Below are 21,332 nucleotides of genomic sequence, written 5' to 3'. Positions count from 1 at the left end.
CCAGCTCTGAAAGAGTGGTCGATGTCTGGAGGGCAGAGATAAGGTTGTGAGGTCTGAGACCAGACTGCAGAAGTGAGTATCCACAGATCATGCTGGGACTTGAAGGCCAGTCTAATGGTTTGGGATTTACTTCAAAGCACAATGGAAGTTCATTGGATGACTTCAGGGAAGTGAATAGTATGATCCAGTCATATTTTCAAAAGGCCACTCTCTGTGGATGCTATGTGAAGAATGGGTTAGAATGGGTAAAAGTGGTAATAAGGAATTCCATTAGCCAGGAATGAGTAGTAGCGGCTCCCAAAGTTAGAGGTTGTTACCATTCAGAGCCTTTGAAACACTTAGAGTTATATCTCTTTTCTGTCACTATACCCTTACATATATGAGGAGCAGGTAATGAGTTACTGTACCTCAGAACCCTTGGGAAAGTCCATATTCCTGAGCTAAGTGGATCGTCTCTCAAACATTCAGAGATGCTGGCTTTTATGATCCCCTTGGCTTTTAATATTGAATTTCCACGTCTTAATGTTCTGTAGTCATGATGGTCAAATTTTTTGGTGGTCAAAATGATCAATCTACTTAATTCTCAGGAGACACCATAGATCTTATTATAACTCTGTATGTCACTGTCTCTCATAAAGCTTCACCCGAGTCCAGTGACAGAAAGGACCTGGTTAAAAATTATAATCCATTCATCAAAATGAAGTACTTTCTCAGAGAGAATATAAAGGCTTAATGACAAGACTCTCAGACATAAGGGGGATATTCTCATAACATATTATCCCATGACCTTATAAATCACATGTACTGTCAACATGTAATCAATTTTTAACATGCGTAGATGGAGTTTTGTCATGTTTTCTGGATTGCAGTTATCACTCTGCTCATGTCTCTCATTTAATCCTTATAGTAACGTGGTCATATAGACAATGCTACTTCCACTTTATATGAAGGAATCAGGGTCTATTCTTTCATGGTTCACAACTGTAATATGGAGATGGTACTTAGGTCATTATCACTCTAGGAAATACACAGTGAACACTTTACAACTTATTTCACTGAACCCCATTATAGAAGTAGAGGAGTTTGGGAGAGAAAAAAAGAACTCTGTTTAATATTTGCAAGTGAAATTAGCCATCTTACTCTCACTGTCTTCAACTGTATGAAATCAGTGCTACAATGTTTCTTTGCCAACGATACGTAGTGAAACTCAGTTACCATTGTCTTCAAAAAGTTTAGAAGTAGCTAACATAAATCACCTTGGTCTTCTTGAAGGAAGCACACAGGGGTGTGCTTCCATAGTCAGTGGCTGTGGGCCAATCATTCATCTCTGGAGATATTCTTCAGGGTAGTTCACTAGAAACAAGGAAAATTACTCACTGTAGCAGATAACTCCCAAGACTTTAAACTGCATCAGGCTCCATTGTTACTATTCAGTCTGAAACACAAAACTTGTAATGTGATCTTTTGTTAGCTTTCCTTAAAAGTTGCTTCTTTAACTTTACTACGAAAGGTAACTATCAAGCAGCAGGCTTTTGCCTAGCAACATCCAGATGAAGAGGGCTTCTAATTTTTACCTCAACCATTTGCCTTTACTTCAACTGATGATACTGATGAGGAGTAATGGGTTTTTCAGATCCATCTGCCACTATGCGTCTTCATTTCCTGACCCCATTCACATCTGCTTTCAAGTTATTTTCAACTCTCTTAATTCCTGTGTTCTTTACTTGCCTAAGCACTCTCTCTCCCTGTCTTTTACTTTTTCTTTCCACCCAGGCATGCGTCTCAAAAAGTCTCCTAAAAACTCCTTGATGACTTAATGTTCTTTCAAATGCATTCTCTCCCTTCTTTGTTAATCCACTTAACAAAGATGTATAAAGATAGAATTTATAATAAACTATAATATTGTTAAATGTCAGAAATTATTGACATATTTACTGGCCAATGTTTAGTACTTGTGAAAATGCATAAACAAAGATACTTATCTACAATTCTTATATAATTCTGAGGTAAAGTATCCACCTTAGCTAATTTATACTTATCCATCTGACTTTCTAACAGGAAGTTGAGAAGGAATATAAAAAAATTGGATTTCACTGGTCAGAGAGAAAGACTATACTCTACTATAGCCAATATGTATATATATTATGTGTATATATATATATATATATATATATATATAGCCTTATGTGTGTGTATATATATATAACCTTATGTGTGTGTGTGTGTGTGTGTGTGTATATATATATATATATATATATATATATATATATATATATAAATCTTTTCACTTAGAACATATATACCTAAGCCAATATTAAGAGTGATCATAGTTTCTTTAAATCTGATTTCTAAGGTAATAGATTGCCTGGTTATAATTTATAGAGAACATGTTTAATGACTACAAGAGGGACCTGGTTAGCATTTTAGTTCTTTCCTACTCAAGACCTGCAGATAATAGTCAGTGGTTTAGGGAGTTGCCATCTTGGCTGTGACCACTTCATTATTCTTCACACAGGTTCCAAATCTTTCTGTATTAAGAATTATTGATGGAAGCACATAGTATGCTACTAACTTTACTCTCTCTCTCTCTCTCTCTCTCTCTCTCTTGATAGATAGATAGATAGATATAGATATATATGTATATCATCACTATTACTTGAACCCATGCATAGGAGGGATGTTTGGGAGATAAATCTTTTATACCATATGTAGACTGTGACCCTAAAATCCTGTCTTCTGCAAGCCATAGGCAGCCTTCCCAGGATGTCACTAGGAAGTTTTTATTCCATTATTCAATAGGTAAAATGTCTCTTTCCTATTTTCCTATTAAAATGCCTACAAGACTCCAGTTCCTGAAGCTATAACACAATTATCCAAAGATTTTGATGAAAGTAGTTATATCAGCTACTATTTATTTGTCACTTATGTTTTTAAAAAAAAGATTAGTTATGATTAGTTAGTTAGATTAGTATGAGTGGTCTGCCTGCATGTATGCCTGAAGGCCAGAAGAGGGTACCAAATCTCCTTATAGATGGTTATGAGCCACCATGTGGTTGCTGGGAATTGAACTTAGGACCTCTGGATGAGCAGCCAGTGAACTTGACCTCTGAGCCATCTCTCCAGCCCTCTACAGCATTCTTAAAAGATAACCTCTACGTCCATGTTCATGCTCTCTTGCCACAAGAAGTTATTCAGCACATTGAATTAATCTATAAAACCCCTATTCTAGGACTTGCAAGGAACTTTACTCAATACCCTATTGGAATGTTTACATCTTCAGCAGAAGAAAAAGATTTGATCAAGTGTAAGAAAAAGGAAAATTCATTTCAAGACTAAAATTCTGAGTTCATAATCCATTTCACTCTCTTCCTCTCTCTCTCTCTCTCTCTCTCTCTCTCTCTCTCTCTCTTATGTTTTGATTTGTAACACACATGTGTCTAATCTCCAACATTGCTAGCATTGCTACCATATGTTTCTCCTCCAGTTCTAGAAGCATTCATGCTTACCAAGAATGTCTCACGGTCACAATTAAGCACCATGTTCATATGCACTTGCTGCTTTGTTTTTGTCATCATGGTGGAGCAGAGATGGTTGTGCCTATTCTGTCTTCTAACTCAGTCTAATTTGAATCTCCTCATTTTGCAATGATCATCCCTACTTGAGAGTAGTCCCTGTCTCCTAAATTCCAATAATATCTCAGTTCAGCTAATAATCACCATGCTTTCACCCAGCTATAGTGCTTACATGCTATAATACCCAACTTCCAGGGAAAATGTGCCCATTCTTGTAATTTTAGTATGACTGTTACATATGCTCATTGTTTGGATTTGAGGTCATCTTCATAGGAGGAAATTCATGCATGATACCATAATCCTTGTCAAAAACTACTTTTGCTTGGGGGAAGAAGGCACAAGTCTTAGGGAGAAATTCATTACTACTGTTTTGCTAAGTGCACATGGTAGGATACCTTCATCTAAATATTTTCCACTGTTAAAATATCTCATATATAATCAGTTTCCTCTTCAAGTTACATATTGGTATATATGAGTGTGTATGGTACTTGTATGTTCTGTGTGTGAATGTTTGCCTAGGGTGTGTGTACATGTGCATGAATGAGTATGCAAGTGAAACCCCCAAGTTATCAGCTGATATCCTCTTCAAGCATTCTCTACAATATTTTATTGAGGCAAGGTCTCTTGTTGAACCTGAAGCTTGTATACTCTGCATAGTCTAACTCATCAGCTTGTTCCCTACATCCCATGTCTCTGCTTCCTGAGCAATAGGTCTACAGGTGTCCTGGCTATTGCCTAGATTTATATGAATTTTGGAGTTCTGGTCTTCATTCTTTCACAGCAAGTACTTTACTCACTGAGTTATCTCTTCAGCCCCTAGGTTTCATTGAAAGAACTACTTTAAGAATAAAGTCCCAACTCCTTATCTTGAAATCTATGTCTCCAAGCCTTTAAACATGTAGCACATGTAACATCCATGTCTCACTGTGAACAACAAATGTTAAAAACAATGGCAAAGCTAAAGAAGAAACAGCGGGGAGAGGAGAGGAGAAAAAGGAAGGTTTCAGAGAACAGGGCTAGTGTGAGATATGGAAAATTCTTTGGGAAGTTAACTAGATAAGAGAAGAAAAGGGAGAGCAGGGAAGGCAGGGATGGAAGGATATAGAAGGTTTCAGAGTTTATGTAAATTTGTAAGAATGTAGGAGCAAGAGTATGTATGAGAGAGAGAGAGAGAGAGAGAGAGAGAGAGAGAAGAGGAAGAAGTGTGTGTACATATGTATGTATATACATTTGGTTTAATTATAAACAAACAAATTATAAATAAAAAAAACAGTGATGATAACTTCCAAGTGATAAATCTACAGTATAACACCTGCATCAAAGGTTTGGTGATCCTTCCAGAAGACAGGGTAGAATGGTTTTAAGAGACAAAGGTAAAGGCAGCTTGCTATGAATTTCTGTTTCCTAAAAATGTCAGAAACTACACTCATGAAATCTCATCAACATAACTGTGTAAACATGACATGAATAAAGATAACACTGATAGACATGCCCACATGAAAAGCTTACAAGGTCACAACCCTAGACAAATATCTACAGAAAAGATGGAAATGCTGAGAACAGCAGAAATAGTCTTCCCCAGGAAGAGTATACTAACTGCTTATCAAATACCTAATACTCAGCCCAGAAACAAAAGCATATAGGTAATATCCCACCAGCATCACCACCACCACCACCACCACCACCAATTTTAAAAAGACCCTGAATTTTAAAGAAAGCAAGTGGAAGTGAACATGGGTGGATTTTAAGGGGGGTGGTATGGTGGTAGAAGGGAGGTTAAAGAAATTATACAATTATAATCTCAAACTGCAAATGGTTATTTAATAGCTAATTTAAAATAATTGCAGTTGAGATGCAAAAAAAAGTTAGGGAAAAATAATGTTGTAAAATTCTCTTTATCAGAAGAAATTAGATAAGTTACTCCCATTCTACAGTAACCCTGGGGTGATATGAACCTAGGTTGGCTTGGCTCTGCTTTTTGTTGATATTATATGCTTGCTTTCCTTGAGGTCTTGTACTGGGAAAACCAGAGAAGAGCTGAGAATGTGAAACCTACATTGGCAGAAAAAGACATTGTTATCACTCCTTGTGAAATATTAAGTTGTATACCAAAAATGAGCAGAGAAAATAAAAATGGAAGCATCTGTGACTGCCTAGTTATTCAGAAGGATAGCACTTCATATTTAATAAAATTCTATTGCCTAAAGAGTAACTATCTCCTTTTTTCTCATTTGGATTTCTCACTCTGTGCTCAACCCTCAGAGGTAATAATTTCCTAAGCATCAATAGATTATACATTATGGCATGGAGCTCTAAGACTTGCCAAGATTCAAACCCATGACCCATTTAAAAAGATGTTGCCAAGTAGAGAAAGAAAAAAGCACAAGGGCAAAAGAATGGGGAAAGCATGAGAAGCAGCTGCCCGCAGAATGTTGGGGAACTCAGTGGTTAGTGCTGAGCACCACCCGTGGGCTGCTGGCTCAGCTCACCACGAGGCCAGACAGGAAAGGTATTCACTTGTAACAGTGAGAGAGAATGGATTCTTGGGGAATAAGTCTCATGGTGAAAAATGAAAAAGAATTTTTCAGGAAGGAGAAGACAGAGTAAAGAAAATCATTCAGGGGCAGGAAACACTATCTGTAAAAAATATAAATAGCTGAAGTCTGGGCAAGTGGCTCATCATTCTTGGAGGGCAACTCGGCTACAAAAAACTTCAGAAAAGCATTCGCTGTTCATTTTCTCCGGAGAACACGGGTGCAGTTCTTGCCTCATCTTCTCTTCCCATTGCTTCTACGTTCTTTTGGCACGGTGCTTCTTTCTATCCTTTAAATGGCAGCATTTTTTAAAATAGGATTGTGGATTTTGATCTTGGCAAGCCTCAGAGTTCCATGCCACAATATACAATCTATCAATTCTTAGGCAATTATTGACTCTGAGGGTGGAGCACCGAGTGGGAAATCCAAATGAGGAAAAAAGAAATACTACGGTATTTTCCAAAATTTACTTTAAGAGCCAAGTAACAGTTGGCAGGTAAGAAGCTTTTGCTTATAAGAGACATACTGTTGGAATACATGTACACACACACACACACACACATCGCTATCCAAAAGGTTGGCTAATTAAGATCAAAGTCTCACTGCATATCACCTAATAGAAAAGATGGAAGACATGTCTCATGCCGAAACCTGATTCCACAGTGAGGAGAAAAGACATGGTTCATATAGTGTAGGTCTGTGGTAGCAAGGCAGACAAGGATGAAGGGCTTTTACAAAGCCTGACTCTTTGAGATGTGCCATATAGTAGGAACCTATGAGCTTTGTCCAACTTTGGAGGTAGGCATTTACAAAGCCTTACTTTACAATAAAGTCTGAAAGAAGTGAAGGACTCTACTTGTTTTCTTTTGGAATTCCAGAAGAACTCTTGTCTATAGAATAGGAGCATTGAGAGAGAGTCATGGCTCATTTGGACAAAAAATGACGGAGTTCTTTGTCTGGTTTCTCGTGGCTTGTAGAATATATTATTAATCACAGGATTTTCAGGGTGAGTGGGTTTGAAGATGACATTAGTGAGTGGATATGGAGGTGACAATGGCCTTGCTCAGCTAAAACTCAAAGCTTGTAGGATCATATTATTTTTGAAAGGACACAATACTTTTATTCTCTTCAATTACTCCTGCTCCATTTGTTGATGACCTCCCTCTCCCACATTAAATTTCAGAAAGATAACAATTTTGTTCTACTACCATCGTCACATGCCCTTCAGACTTCTGCCTCCCAGTTCCACTTTAAGGGTCCTTGTGATCTGTTTGTGCCATACAGATAATTTGTGACCCTCTCCCACCTCCTGCATTAGCTACGCTATGCAGGAGCCTAGAATTCCTCTCTATCCTTAATGTCCTTTCCACAAAAGGAAGCCTCACCACTGCCTTCTCAGAAGTCTGAGATCTTCAAATTTATTGCTTTGTCTGCTGTTAGGATAGTCAATGTTGAAGGCTGCCATCCAGACAGGAGAAAACACCTGTATCTAAACAGAAACAGGAAATATCCAGAAGTGCTAATGGTAGTAGATGCCTGCACCTGTGCTCCATATAACCATTCAAGAAACTCTCTTAGAGCAGAGAGTGGACTAAGAAAAAAGAATCATGAGTTGTCTACATTAACCAGACAAGAGTCTATGATTTAAACTGGAAGAGACAGATAACCTTCAAGTAACAAGATTAAAATTTGTTGCTGACATCAGGGAAACTGGAGAGAGGGCTTATTACCAGGCTACTTGACTTTAGAAAAAAAAATATATATGTATATATATATATTTTAAAAATTGACATGAATGCATATGAGAACATGCAGATTTCAGTACTATTGCATTTTCTTAGGTGTTTTATTTTTCTAATGCTTATTTAATGTTTTTTTCCCGATCTACCTCTCTATATATGGGTTTTTTCCATCTCTTATTATGTTTGCTCTTCCAACTCTGTAACTCCTATTTCTCCCCCTTTCTTACTGCACTCCCTTGTTTTTATATCTATTCTATACAAGACAGTGGAGTGCATGTGAGGCCTTTCTTATTATAATTTTGTCCCCAAGACTTAGAGTGGGACAAGATGTGAACATCGCTGGGTCATTTATCGACTAAAAGAATAAACTGATTGTAACTTCTCCCACGCAGTAAACACAGGATGCAGCCAAACACAGGAGAACATTGCCTGTGTTTTGAAACCTCAGAGAAGAGCCAGGTTACATTAAAAACAATGTTAATTATGTCTCCTTTTAATGATCCCAGTTTCTCCAGCTGTCAAATGAATTATCACCTTTTAAACACGCCCGTTTGGAAACTGCTTTAATTTACAGGCAGAAGATACAAAGGAGTCACAGTAATTGGAATTAAATTTATTTCAGAGTTTCCCTTTTTACTGTTGTTTAAATGAGTTAAAATAAATTGAAATAGCAACCAACTTCCAAATGAATACAAGCAGCAAAGTGAGATTACGTCACCTTAAGCCAAAGGCTGGAACTGAACTGATCCGTAAAGAATTATTCTCAGCAACAGCAGGCTGCAGTGCTCTTAAATCTCGGGGTTATATTATTTTTCCTTTTGAAAATAACCTGCTCTGGAAATAGTACATCCTTCTCTGAAGGACAGCAATAACTTCAAATTATAGGAGTATCCAAATTACGGGATGAACACCTCTGGGTGATTGCATTTCTGGAAATACCACTTAAAGGAAAAGGCATTTCTGATTTCATGAAACATTTGTAAGAAAAACACCTTCAAAATAAGGCTACAGAACTCAGAATGCAGCTGGATGGGGCTTATAAAGAAAAGGGATATCACAACATAAACCACACAAAAAGAAAAGAACAAAGAAAAGACATGGCTCAGAGATGAAGATCATCGCTTGATGATGATGGGTCACAGGTGAGCAAGTGCCGAGGAATCTGAACAAGAATAAACATGCTTTCTCTCTCTCTCTCCATTTTTCTTCCTATCCCCCTCCATCCCTCTCTAGAAGGAAGTGAAAAGAAATTATGAGTGCCAGTCTTGTATAGACAACATACTCAAGGAATTGATAATGTGAATTGCCAGCTTTTACTGTAGAAGAAGTCTAAAGGAGTGGGGGTTGGGGAGGGTGGCAGCATACATACATACTCTGTGTACAAACTTTCTCAGAACATGGCATATACTACCAAAAGGCAATAGTGTTAAAATCTTCATGCAAGGAGACCCAGAAGCAATCTCCAACTGATTACTACTTGCAAATGAAAATTTAATTTCCTTAAAGGGAGTCTCACCAGGGAAACAAATTGCTCTTAGGAGTAGGCTGCTGGCCCAGCAGTACATGGCCAAGAGAAAATGAGCCTAAGGGCACCTTTGGAGGTTCTTTGTTTAACAATGCCAAGTCAGAGTTTTACCTTTTTTGTAAGTTTATTTTATTATTTTTATTTTTATTTAATTTATATATTTTTCTTCTCTCTTATTAACCCACGGGTCTTTTGTGTATGCATTATGGCTTCCAATTTACTCTTTCAATAGAATTCTTGAGGGTTTGAACAGGTGCGTCTTTTTTCCTAGTGCCTTATTTTGGGCTCTTTTTCTTCTGTTTGTTTTGTCCAATTTAATTTGCTGGTTTGTTTCATCTTATTTTATTTTATTGTTATCCCTTAGAAGCATTTCTTTAATAATGAGAAAGAAAGGGGTTGGTTATGGGAGGGAGAGAGATGCACAGATATTGCGAGTAGTTGAAGGAGAGGAAAGCATATATAGGATGTATTATGTGAGATAACAATCTATTTTCAATGAGAGCAAATATCCTTAAAAATGACCTAATAAGAAAAAAAAATTTGTCACTATCTAATAGAAGAAGATATTCAAAGATGGATAGATCTCCCAGGCATATGGATCAGTTAAGATTAACATAGCAAAAATGGTCATCTTACCAAAATCTATAGATTCAATGCAATTCTTATCAAAATTCCAACACAATTCTTTACAAATCTCGAGAGAACAATTCATAACTCCATATGGAAAAAAAAACTCAGGATAGCTAAAACAATCTTGCCCAATGAAAATACTTCTAGAGGAGTTATGATCCCTAATTTCAAGCTGTACTACATAGCAATATTACCAAAAGATTCTTTTTAACAAGAATAACTTCTGATTAATATGACAGAAAAGGTCTTCAGGTCTTCATAACTGCAAATAAAAGGCAGAGTCACTGCATTTTACAATCAGGGATGACATACATTTATTTGCTAATAGTTTAATGCAGAAAAGAAGACACAGTTCTTCATCTGTTTTCTGTTGCCATAACACAATTCAGAAACCTGTTATTTTATGCAGCAAAGAGTTTTATTTAATAAAGAGTTTGGCGGTCTAAGAAATGGTACTAGTAACTACGCTAATAAAGGATTTCTAGCTGGCCACCGCATAGTGGATGACATCATTGTGGGCGTGTGTGTAAAAGGGAGAGATGGTGTGGTGCTCTTCTTTGCTTTTTGATGTCGTGGTGAACTTTTAGAAGGAAAGATTTTATTTAGCTTGCAGGTTGCAGCCTGTCATCTAAAGAAGCCAAGACAAACTGAAAGCAGCTGTTTGTAGGCAGGGGCTGAAGCCAAGATGACTGAAAAACATTGCTTACTTGCTTGCACCCCATAGCTTGCCTAGCTTCTTTGTCATACAACTCAATACCACCTTCCCTGTAGTTGCCTGGGATGTTTGGCATCAGTTAGCACTAGAGAAACTGTCCCACAGGCATGCCTACAGGTCAATATGGTAGATGCATTTCCTCAGTTAAAATTCCCTCTTTTCAGATATGTCTGAATTTGTGTCAACTTAACCCAAACACATCAACGAACAAGACAAGACAGGATGCAATGGAGGAGAACATACTGGAAGAACACAATCCACCTTTATGAGAGTGCTCCAAGACCAACCTTCATCCCTGTGACCGTGCACTACTTTTTCACATTCCTCTAGGCTCCTTAATACTACTACAGTAGGACCAACGCTGCAGCTATGTCACTAAAGACTCAAAGACCATATGTCCAAAGAGAACTGGGTCTGGTGTGAAAATACGATGACTATATTGACACCCAAGACATGACTGTATCCTGAGCTCTATCCCAAAGCTTTTATTCTGAGAAAAGAAAGAAACCATAACCATAAAGGAAAGTAGTAGATAAATTAATAGCCACAGAGTGCTTGGCTCTATTAAAGAGCAGTTTTAAAATGACTAATGAAGCAGAACTTAAACTTGATTAAGAAATGCTGGCCTACTCAAAGAGAAGAACATGCATCTATCCAAAGAACATATTTCTATTGCATACTTTTAAAGAAAATAGTGATAGAACATTCTGTTTAGGTTTTAGATTTTTGATGTCAGATAACTAATATTTACTACTATTGGTTTGTTTTTCTTTTCCAGTCAAACAAAAGATTCTAATTTCCAGCTATATTTTTTATTTTACTTTTTATATCACTTTTATTTTTTTTAAAATCTAGTTGTTATCCCCTCCTGGTCTGCTCTCCCACAGTTCCACATTCCATTCCTCCTTCCCTCTCCCCCATCCCTGCCTCGAAGATGATGTTCTCACTCCCATACACCCCCACACCTGGTCGAGCCTTCCCATTCCCTAGGGCCTCAAGTCTCTCAAAGGTTAGGTGCATCTTCTCTCACTGAGGCTAGACCAGGCAGTCCTCGGCCATATATGTGTTGGGGGCCTCAGACTAGCTAATGTATGCTGCCTAGTTGGTGGCATAGTGTCTGAGTGATCTCAGGGGTCCAGATTATTTGAGACTGCTGGTCTTCCTATGGAGTTGCCCTCCTCCTCAGCTTCTTCCAGCCGTTCCCTAATTCAATGACAGGGGTTCTCCCACTTCAGTCCATCAGTTGGGTATAAGTATCTGCATCTGTCTCAGTCAGCTGCTTGTTGGGCCTCTCAGAGGACAACAATGCTAGGCACTTGTCTGTAACATTGGTAATACTCTGAGAACTTGGAACCTCCCGTTGAGATGGATCCCAAGTTGGACTGGTCACTGGATCTCCTTTCCCTCAGTCTCTTTTCCATTTTTGTCCTTGCAATTCTTTAAGACAGGAACAATTCTGAGTCAGAGTTTTTGACTGTGGGATGACAACCCCATCCTGCCACTTGAGGTTCTGTCTTTCTACTGGAGGTGGACTCTACAAGTTCTCTTCCCCCCACTGTTGGGCATTTCATCTAAGGTCCCTCTCTTTGAGTCCTGAGAGTTTCCTCATCTCCCAGGTTTCCGTAGCTTTATAGAGGGTTCCACCACCTCCTGCCCCGTGAGGTTGCCTGTTTCCATTCTTTCTGCTGTCCTTTGGGACTTCTCTTCTGTATCCACCCAATATCTGATCATGTTCCCCTTTTCCCCCTCCCCTCCCCTCTCCCACCCAGGGCCTTCCCTACCTTTGCCTCTGGTGACTGCTTTCCTCTCTGTCCCAAGTGGGATTGAAGGATTCTCACTTAGGCCCTTCTGCTTGTTATCTTCTTGAGTTTTGTAGATTGTATCCTGGATATTCTGTACTTTTTTGACTAATATCCACTTATTAGTGAGTACATACTATGCATGTGCTTTTGGGTCTGAGTTACCTCACTCAGAATGATATTTTCTAGTTCCATCCATTTATCTGCAAAACTCATGATATCCTCATTCTTAATAGCTGAATACCATTCCATTGCATAAATGAATCACATTTTCTGTATCCATTCTTCCATATGGGACTTCTGGGTTGTTTCCAGCTTCTGGTTGTCACAGATAAGGCTGCTATGAACATAGCAGAGCATGTTCTCTTGTGGTATGGTGGAGCATCTTTTGGGTATATGCCCAAGAGTGGTACCCCTTCATGTTAAAAGTATTGGAGAGATCAGGAATACAAGACCCATACCTAAACATAATAAAAGCAATATACATCAAACCAACAGCCAGTATCAAATCAAATGGAGAGATACTTGAACCAATCCCACTAAAATCAGGAACAAAACAAGGATGTCCACTCTCCCCATATCTAAACAATACAAAGTTCTAGCTAGAGCAATAAGTCAACAAAAGAAGTTCAAAGGGATACAAATTGGGAAAGAAGAACTCAAGGTATCACTATTTACAGAAATCACAGCTATTTTGTAGTTAAGTAGAACAAAAAAAACCAATTTTAGTTAATAAGTTATGGTAATAAGTGGCATGTCCCTTTTGAAGAAGAATCTAGCAAAGTGCCAGTATCATGCTCTCTTTCTGCACTCGAGAAAACCATGGATTCTCAAAGAGACTGTACAAAGTGATTGTGCTTTTGTAACTAGTTGAATGAGTGATTGCCTCAGTATATGTAAACCTGTAATGAGAATTAACTATTGCAATCTTTAATCCCCTTGGTCCTGAGGGTTGCACTGATGTTACTGTGAAACAGCCTAACCTACCTTAGTTAATATTTGGTACCAAGACTAGGTAGTAGGTGTGCAACTCTAAAAAGGGATGGAAGTTAGTCTTGAAGTATGCTAATAATCATGGATTTTTCTGTAAAAGCTTTCTCTCTTCTTTCTTGATTCCTGCACTTCTAGGCCTTTGTTCCTTCTCATACATATTTTCCCAGTGAGTATGAAATTATTCCAAGGAAGAAGTAGATCAGTGAGTTTCATATCTTTTGATTATTAACAAGATCAGAACTTATTCACTTATACTTATGAGAGAGAGTAGTATGCCAGAGCATTCGGCAACCAATACCAAAGTGTTATATAATGAATCAGGACTAGAACACATCAAGATTCAAATGCCATCCCATTAGGTGAGTGGTTGTGCCATAGAGCTCAAAAATTGCTTAGTTTTGATGTATCCCTCTGTAAGGCAGAAATAAATTTTCTATTTTCATAAAAGTTGTGTGAATATTGACATAGGATACATGGAAATATGAAGTTCACTCAACAAATCTCTTTGTGCTGTAAAGAAACAACTATTCTAAGAAATAAAAAATTAATTTCCTAAAACTGCAGTGATTTAATTAAGACACTAGAAATAAACACCACATTCTTAGCTGCTTCATATTCTGGCTCTCCATGTCATTGTAGATGTTATCCAACTGAGCACATAGACCACATTGCGCCCTTTACATGTCATCAGTGTCATGTATACGTTAGTATTCTTTAGCATCTTGACTTTCTCTTTTAATATATTGGGAAGAAGAAACATTCATAATGTTGCTTTTGCTTCTACAATAAAGTAAATGCATGTATTTAATATAGCTTGTGACAAACATCCCTTAGATCTAAATTTTTCTGCGAGAACAGAACAAATCAACCCAGAATCATAGGATAAAGTACCTTCACCCACAGTTCATGGTTTCTTTCCTCTTTGATGAGGTCAATACCAAGCCATTATCATCTGATGGATGCTCAGTGATCTATGAAAAATGAGTTGAGGCTCTATTCTTTTGCACAGAAGGCAATGTCACATATTAAATGGACAACAACATTCTCATCACATCATCATATTACATGGTGTCATGTGACAACTAGCACTGAAAAGGAAAGTTTTGACACTATCTTCAGAAAAGAAACAGATTTTGTTTTTTTGTACATCAAACTGGGGCAGGTCATGGTAAGCAGAGTTAACAATGGTATTATTAAGAAATTTTCTTGTTAAATATTTAAATGTTATAATTAATATATACATAATAAGTTTTACTAATAATTTCAGGCTAAAGAGATGTCTCAGTGAATAAAATTCTTGTTTTACCAGCTTACCAACTAGAATTCAGATCTCCAAAAACAACATAAATGTGGGATGGGTATGGTTGTTGTTTTACACTGCCACTACTCTCAGAGAATGTGAAATTTGGAAGAAGCTGAATGATACAGAAGCCAACTTGATATACTCTGGCTTCAATTGAGGAACCCCGCCTCAATAGAAAAAGAGGAGAGTGCTGGAGGAACATATCCTATGCCAACCTCAGATTTACACAGTCATGGACAGACATGTACATGTATACCCACATGTACAGATGTATATGCATATATATGAATACATTCACATGCACACACATCACACATATTCATGTACATGTGCACATATAGCGCATACTGCCACCTCTGACACAACAATGATAAAAGATCACATTATCAACTGCAGTAGATTAACAAATTTCAGTCCATTTGACTACATTTGTTTTTACATCAAATCCTGTTTGGTCCTGTCCCACAGAGACTTTATAATGGGATTCATAATTTGTTTTAGTACACACACATATAGTAAACAATAAATGTAATAAAACAGAGATTCTGTTTGGTTTTGCAGTTTTAGAAACTAATACATAAGGAAGTACAATTTGTTGGAGAAATTTTATGGAAGACCAATAGCTTCAAATATGGCGGTTATGCCTATCAGAAGCAGCCACAGCCAGGGTAACCTACAGAAAGCTGAAATAAACTGTTCTTTATTGTACTTTATATGCTAATGTATTTTATCTTGAGTAAATTATAAAGACTGGAAACTTATTCCATTGGAATTCCATAGACTGTGAAGATGAAGATCAAAGAACCAGAATTGTCAGGAATCTGGTAAGATTCCTAGTATTTGTTTCCAAAATGGTTTTCTAAACATTCCTTCATTGACATTCCTTCATTGAATGGTACATGAACAGAAAGGAACAACCTGTTTCCATAAGCCATTTCATGAGGACTCTAGTATTATCCCTAATCTCTCATTTTACGACATACTCACTAAAAGGGCCTGCATGAGTCTCATCATAGAGCTTTGAACTTGCCATCGCACACAGTTGTAAGTCATTGCTCAGAAATTTAAGTCACTACTACTGCTTTAATGGCTTGTAATGCAGCCAGTGCTTGTTATACATGTATTAACATATTGACACAATACATGATTAATATTTAAACAAGAGAGGAAATTTAACATTGAGGGCATAGAGGGACAGGGAACAACATAGTTGTAGTATATAAACTATTTGGTCCAAAAGGTGCCTATTTTTTCTTTCTTTCTTTTTATTTTCTTTTTTATTAGGTATTTATTTCATTTACATTTCCAATGCTATCCCAAAAGTCCCCCACACCCTCCCCCCACTCCCCCACCCACCAACTCCCACTTATTGGCCCTGGCTTTCCCCTGTATTGAGGCATATAAAGTTTGCACGACCAATGGGCCTCTCTTTCCACTGATGGCCGAATAGGCCATCTTCTGCTACATATGCAGCTAGAGACATGAGCTCTGGGGGGTACTGGGTAGTTCATATCGTTGTTCCACCTATAGGGTTGCAGATCCCTTTAGATCCTTGGTTACTTTCTCTAGTTCCTCCATTGAGGGCCCTGTGATCCATCCAAGAGCTGACTGTGAGCATCCACTTATGTGTTTGCTAGGCCCCGGCATAGTCTCACAAGAGATAGCTACATCTGGGTCCTTTCAGCAAAATCTTGCTAGTGTATGCAATGGTGTCAGCATTTGGAAGCTGATTATGGGATGGATTCCCTGATATGGCAGTCTCTAGATGGTCCATCCTTTTGTCTCAGCTCCAAACTGTGTCTCTGTAAATCCTTCCATGGGTGTTTTGTTTCCAATTCTAAGAAGGGGCAAAGTGTCCACACTTTGGTCTTTGTTCTTCTTGAGTTTCATGTGTTTAGCAAATTGTATCTTATATCTTGAGTATTCTAAGTTTCTGGGCTAATATCCACTTATCAGTGAGTAAATATTGTGTGAGTTCCTTTGTGTTTGGGTTACCTCACTCAGGATGATGCCCTCCAGGTCCATCCATTTGGCTAGGAATTTCATAAATTCATTCTTTTTAATAGCTGAGTAGTACTCCATTGTGTAAATGTACCACATTTTCTGTATCCATTCCTCTGTTGAGGGGCATCTTGGTTCTTTCCAGCTTCTGGCTATTATAAATAAGGCTGCTATGAACATAGTTGAACATGTGTCCTTCTTACCGGTTGGAACATCTTCTGGATATTTGCCCAGGAGAGGTATTGCGGGATCCTCTGGTATTACTATGTCCAATTTTCTGAGGAATTGCCAGATTGATTTCCAGAGTGGTTGTACAAGCTTGCAATCCCACCAACAATGGAGGAGTGTTCCTCTTTCTCCACATCTTCACCAGCATTGCTGTCACCTGAATTTTTGACCTTAGCCATTCTGACTGGTGTGAGATGGAATCTCAGGGTTGTTTTGATTTGCATTTCCCTGATGATTAAGGATGTTGAACATTTTTTTCAGGTGCTTCACAACCATTCGGTATTCCTCAGGTGAGAATTCTTTGTTTACTTCTGAGCCCCATTTTTTAATGGGGTTATTTGATATTCTGTAGTCCACCTTCTTGAGTTCTTTATATATATTGGATATTAGTCCCCTATCTGATTTAGGATAGGTAAAGGTCCTTTCTCAATCTGTTGGTGGCCTTTTTGTCTTATTGAGGGTGCCTTTTGCCTTACAGAAGCTTTGCAATTTTATGAGGTCCCATTTGTCGATTCTCGATCTTACAGCACAAGCCATTGCTAAACATTGATTCACTTCAAGAAGCATTTCCTTACCATTGGAAGAGTCACTTTCTCTTTCCCTGTAAGAAGAAATGGAAGCCTTGACCTTTACCCCACCAGCTTCATCTGTCTGGCTTGAATTATAGCTGCCATCCCCTTCAGATTGGGTCCTGGATTTCCAGAGATTCCCACTTTCCTTGTCTCTTCTCTCTATAAAGCTGATAATTAGCATGAATTATATAGTTTCTTTTTCTTTTACCCTATCTATCTGTCTGTCTGTCTGTTTGCTTATCTATCTATCCATCTACATAGATGCTCCATAGACAGGATTCACACAGGATCTACTTGGATAACATGGATAAAATCATCCAGAAAGATGAACAAATCATTGAAAAACAGAAATGACTTCCAGAAAAGATGTTCAGCAATAAGGATTCTTGAAATTAAGTCTTGATACCAGTTTGAAGACCTACATTTAGTTTTGGAAATCCATGTGGTAGAAGTAGAGAAACAACTTCTGAAAGTTCCTCTGTGAGGTCCACATGTTCACTGTGGCAAATAAGCACAACTATACAAAGACACATGCATGTGCACACACATACCACTACCACCACTACCATCACAACCATCACCACCACCACCACCATCACCACCACCACTGCCACCATTTCCACCACTACTACCACCACCAAAACAAAACAATAAACAAACAAGCAAACCAGAACAACAAAACCCCACCAAGCTGAGTGTGTTACAGGAATCAAGCCTATAAAAAGCAGGATTCCTCTGTGGTCCCTACTTTAGTGCTAGCCTCCAGTCTTCTGCCCTGACTTCTCTAATTATGGACTGAGATGTAGCAGTAGAAGCTAAATAAAACTATTTCTCCCCAGGGTACATTTGGTCATGGTGTTTAACACAGCAATACAAAAGCAAACTAGGACATATAAATATGGTGCAAATGGAAAATTTCTGTCATGTTAAAGCCCCAATTAACCTAGTCCCTTTATATTTGTCTTTTTGTTTTTTGAGCCTAGGTCCCTTCATAACTCAAGCTCTGCTTATCCAGAACTCACTACATAACCTCAGATTCGTGGCCAGAAGTTGCTTCCCACACCTGCTGGGGCTATGCAAAACCAGGTCTACATCAGTCCATCTCTTAAACTGTGTATCACAGGAGCTGAGGAAACTTATTATCATTCTAAAATGAATTATCTATTACCATCATTTAGAGATAGTGAATTATCTATGAACATAATTTAAGAAATAGAATCAGTTTCTTTTTCTAATTTCTTTTTGTTGTTGTTGTTGCCATTTACATTGGTTGACTTATTGGCTATATATGTATCTGTGTGTGTGTGTTTTACACATGCCACAACATGCTTGTGGAGGCCAGAGGACAACCAAGAGTCAGTATGTAGGTCTCACAGATTGAACTGAGGTTATCATGCTTGGCTAGAAGCAACTTTGCTCACTGAGTTATCAGCCCAGCCTCTCTTCAGTTTCTTTATGTGTACATACATACCCAGTATCACAGAGATAAACTTGCAACTCTGTACATGTTCCCAAATTTACTGGGTTATATTGAAATTAGAATCTGAGGCAATAGAGCAGTGGTCACAACCTTTATGGCTGTTGAAGGATCTTTTCTCATGGGTTACAAAGATCATCAGAAAGCATAGATTTTACATTATGATTCACAATAGTTGTTAAATTATAGAGTAACCATGAAAATCATTTTATGTTTGGGGATCACCACAACAGGAAGGACTGTATTAAATAGCTGCAACACTGGAAGGTTGAGAACATTCTGCCCTAGAATCTGGTAATTTTCCTTTGAAAGGCAAGCAAGATTCCAGTATATCTGATGATCCAGTCAGAGGGGACCTCAGCTGGACAAGTTGTTATACTCTCTTGTGATGCTTTTGTTTTCCTATTGACCTTTATCCTGGTCCATAATCTGAATTTCAGATTCCATTTGATTGTTACTGATAAAAGAAATGTGTACTTCATTAACCTCAATTGTAGAATGGCATGCTCCAATTTCACAAAAATCCATTTGGATATGCCCTTAAAATCTAGAGCTTCAAGCGGAGGTGGTGAATAGCAACATTTCTTCAGTCACGCTACATTAGTTACATTTCTGTTGTTGGGATGAACCAATTTTACCTAAAGCAATATAAATGTACACTTTGGCTTATTCCAGTGATCTCAAATGGAAGATAGCATGCCACAGTGGCAGAAGCAGGAAGCTGACATATTTTATGTATATACAGGAAGAAGGACAAGAAATGAGTGAAGAAGCTATGTACTCTCAAAGCCCACCCCTAGCAAGACTTTTCATCTTAAAGGGTCCATGACCTCACAAGATATTCTATCTACTGGGGATGAAGTGTTCAAATACGTAAGCCTTGGGGAGACATTTCTCATTCAAACTACCACAGACACCATCTTCATACCATACTTTGGACACATACTTGAGCCTTATGGAAGTTAAATTAGAATCAGAAATGCTGGAGGAAGTATGGATATGAAATATCATGATTTGTTTATTATTTACAATGGCATTCAGCAGAAAATATTTGCAATTAGCAAAGCTTCTGACTATGTGATTACGATATTTTAGATTTTGTTGGACAGTTGTATTTGAAGAGACTTACCCCAAATGGCATTGAAGAGTGACTCCTGTTTCCTATGCTTATGGCCCTGTCATTGTTATCGTAGCTTTAAAAATTCCATTATCTCTTGCTATTAGATCAAGAAGTCACTGGATTATATTTCATAAGAGGACAGTGAAGTGCAGGATGAGGAAAAAGTTCAAGAAAACACCTATTTTTCTGTAGTTTTGCTGCATTAGAGTCGCACTTGGGGCATTACATAATGACTGTGGCTGCTTTTCTGTTGACTGTGTACATTTAGGAGTCAAAGGCAAGACCCTGGGGTCCATAAAGCCTCAAACATTTATTGCTTGCTTCACCCTTCATGACAGTAAGTCTGCAATCTCTTGCACCAGATTCTTTCCTTAACTAATATGATGAAAGAGGAGATCAATTACATGAAGTCAAATCAAAAGAGCAATAAAAGAAATCAATTGATCTGCTAAGAGATTTAAATATAGCAAGATTTGTGTTGAGAAAAGACTTTGTCAGATGATCTGAGTTAATACTCTGAAATTTAGATGAAGAGACAACTATAACTTCAAAGTTATAGTGCCAGAGAAGATTTCCATGCACAGTGACCTGGGTAACACTTGTTTAGAATTCTTGCTTAGTATTCATTGGACTGAGACTAGAATAGCAGCAACATAAATGTGGCATGTGTGATAGTCACACACACAGACACACACACAGACACACACACACACTCATCACCACCATCATTGCCATCACTGCTAACACCACTGCACAAGTCCATATGTACTTACCATAATAAATATCCTTACATATTCAATGAGAAGGATAACTACATTTAAATTGATCATTATACTTTTAAAAAGAAGTTGTCCAATAAAAATACTTTAAAGCATCAATGAGACCACATTAGTAAGTTCCATTGGAAAATGACAGTAAGTTTGGTTTCTTTTTTTTTATTTTTTATTTTTTTTAATTTTTAATATTTTTTATTACATATTTTCCTCAATTACATTTCCAATGCTATCCCAAAAGTCCCCCATAGCACCCCCCACTTCCCTACCCACCCATTCCCATTCTTTTGGCCCTGGCATTCCCCTATATTGGGGCATATAAAGTTTGCAAGTCCAATGGGCCTCTCT

This window comes from Mus caroli, chromosome 5 (assembly GCF_900094665.2).
Source record: "Mus caroli chromosome 5, CAROLI_EIJ_v1.1, whole genome shotgun sequence".
Lineage (NCBI taxonomy): Eukaryota > Metazoa > Chordata > Mammalia > Rodentia > Muridae > Mus > Mus caroli.
This window is presented reverse-complemented; position numbering follows the sequence as displayed.